The following is a 3,086-nucleotide window of genomic DNA, read 5'->3' on the forward strand; positions in this document are numbered from 1 at the left end:
TTTACTATGGTTGTGCCCTTAAGGTTAATTAACCTTTTCTCGTGGCAATCTTGTTTCTTGTCTCTTATGCTAGTTTTTGTCGTGAAAGTCTATTTTGTCTGAAATTAACATTGCTGCTCCTGCTCTTTTTTGGTTGTCATTTGATTTTTTTTTTCTTTCATCCTTTTATTTTTAGCTTATTTTTGTTTTTTTGTCAAAGGTATATGCATTGAAGGCAGCATATTGCTGGGTCTTGTTTTCTTATCCATTCTGCTGTTCTCTGTCTCTTCACTGGACATTTAACCCATTTACACTCAGTGTAATTATTGATAGATATAGTATTAGAAGCCCTGGTAGCATGGTGAGTTACAAGTTGGGCCACTAACCACATGGTCAGCAGTATGAATCTACCAGCCACTCTGTGGGAGAAAAATGAGGGTTTCTGCCCCATAAAGCTTTATAGCCTAAGTAAATCCTATAGAGGGTCTTTATGAATTGGAACCAATTTGATGGCATAACACCACCACCACCACTAAAAATATACTGCTTTCATTTTTCCGTGTGTATGTGTGTGTTTATGGTGCTACTTTTTTCTTTTCTTTGTGGATTTTATAAATGTCATCCATTGCTTTCTTGTCTCTATGGGTTCTGTATAGATTGGTCTTACTGGTTTTCCTCTGTAGGCACCTTCTCTTGATTCTGAACTGCTTTCAGGACTCTTCCTTTGTCTTTGGTTTTAGAACGTTTGGTTACTATATGTCTTGGTGCTTTTCTTTTATGATCATTCCTTTTTTGGGTTTGTTGGACTTCTTGAATATATTCCCTCTCATCTTTTATGATATTAATGGAATTTTCTTTCAATGAATCTTCTACAATTTTCTCTGAATTTTTTTTTTTTTTTTTTTTTTTTTTTTGTCTCTTGCTGTTATGGAATTACATTCACATCTGTCATTCTTCTTGATTGGTCCCACATAATTCTTAGGCTCTCTTCTTACTTTGTTTTCTTGTTTCCGGATTGTTCCTCCAACAGATTAGGTCTGAGTGATCTATCTTCGGTTTCACTAATTCTGTCTTCCACTGCTTCAGTTCTACTCCTATGTACTTCCAGTGCACTATCTACTTTTGAAATCTTAGTATTAATCTGGATTTATTTTATTCCTAATTTTCTATTTATTTTGTCAGTTTGTTCTTGTACTGTTTTTCTGAATTCTTTTAAAGTTTTGTCTGTGTTTTCTTTGGTTTTTACTGTGGCTTTCTTATCTCCCTCTCAATCTGTGGTATTTTCAATGTCATTTATTCCTCTAAAGGTTTTCTGGCTCTGTATTTTGGCCACTCGTTTGAGCCATCGTGTCTTGTTTATTTGTGTGAACTGAGGTTGTCTGTTGTCTTTAAGACTTTGTGGTGGGGTTGTATTGCATTTGATTAATGATTGCATGTTGATATGTTTTGTTTTACTCTATTTTGATATCTGTGGATGCATCTGGGCAGGCATGCTACTTTGCTCACTAGTTTGGCAGCACTTAGGAGCTCACCATCTGCTGCCTAGTGTGTATGATAAAGGATGGGAGTGCTACACACTTCTTTGTTTGCTGGTTTTGTAGAGCAGCTGAGGTTGAGCTGGGAGAGTGCTAATCACCATTTGCTGACAGGTGGTACAGGTAAATTGATGGCCCTGGCTCAGTGGGCAGAGCTGCAGGAGTTGCAGTGGTGACTGTGTAGAGTGAGTGCAGTTGCTGTCTCCCATTAGATGGGGCAAAGAAAGCCTGATATACACAAAAAAGTTACACACACATACACAAAAATGAAAAACAAATTGCTAAAAAGTGGGATGGCAAACAAAGAAAAAGATTAAGACTGAAACAGGGGAGGGGAAAAAGAAGAGTAAAGAAGAAAGAGAAATAAGCAGAAAAACAGAAATGGGAAGGAAAATTTAAAAAGAAAACAAGCAAAAGAATGGCAAGAAAACAAGAAAGTTGTTGGGGGAGGTGTTGTGCAGGGCACCTGCAGGGCGCACTCTGCAGGCTGAGGAAGGTATGAGGGTTTGGTATACCCTGCTAGTTGAGGGGGCTGACAGAGGGTGGTTGTGGGATGGATCAAGTATGGTGTTCTGCTGGCTTATTAGGTGGCGGGGAGCAAGGTACTTGGGCTAAGATGGTACGCTCTGCCAACCTGAAGCAGCAGCATGTGGGGTACACCTGGTTCAAGACATTGATGGAGGTGTAGAGTGCATGCTTGCAAACTCAGGGATGGCAGGCATGCAGTGTCCAATCTGCATGGATGTGCCTCCCACCTCAGGTGAGGCAGGAGTGGTGTGAGGGGAAAAGGGAGAGCCACTGATGGCTGCTGCCAGATGGATAGAGGTGAGTGTGCACCATACTTTTGGTCACTGGAAGTGTATAGGGAATAAGGGGGAGACTAAACCTTTCTGGCCACCAGTCATCAGTGTGAGCACTCTTGCTGTCCTGGACAAGTGAAGCTGATCATCAGGTTCTTGTCCTGATTCAAATGCTCCTTGCAAACACTCAAAATAGCACACTGTGTCTGGCCAGTTGATAATCCACTTCTCTGTTTATATGCTTGTTCTCTGTTTTCATTCAGTTTCTACTTCTAGTAAGTATTTGATCTACTACTTTATCCTTTCCTTTGAAGCTTGGGATTCCAGGATTGTCATCTGTATCTGTTCCAGTTGGTTCCTTGGGTCTTGTTGTAGAGGAGCCAGATGGCATCTCTGCCTAGTCCACCATCTTGTTGGAATAAAAGTAAATTTTTGTTATTGATACCTTTTATCAGGTTAGGGCTGCTTCCATTTCCTGCTTATTTGTTGAGTGCTTTAATCACTAGATATTGGATTTTGTTAGATGCTTTTATGCATCTATTGAAACAATTGTGTGGCTTTTATTATTTACGCTATCGTATGGTGTATTACACTAACTGGATTTTGCATGCTAAATCAAGCTTTTTCCCTGAAATAATTCTCACTTGGTCACGGAGTACAATCCTATTTTATATATTGCAGATTTAGTTTGTGGCTATTTTTAAAATGGTTTTTGCATCTCTAATCATGGAGTCCTGGTGTGACATTGTGGGTTAATATGCTGGACTGGAAA

Source organism: Chrysochloris asiatica, unplaced genomic scaffold (genome assembly GCF_000296735.1).
Source record: "Chrysochloris asiatica unplaced genomic scaffold, ChrAsi1.0 scaffold00044, whole genome shotgun sequence".
Taxonomy (NCBI): Eukaryota; Metazoa; Chordata; class Mammalia; order Afrosoricida; family Chrysochloridae; genus Chrysochloris; species Chrysochloris asiatica.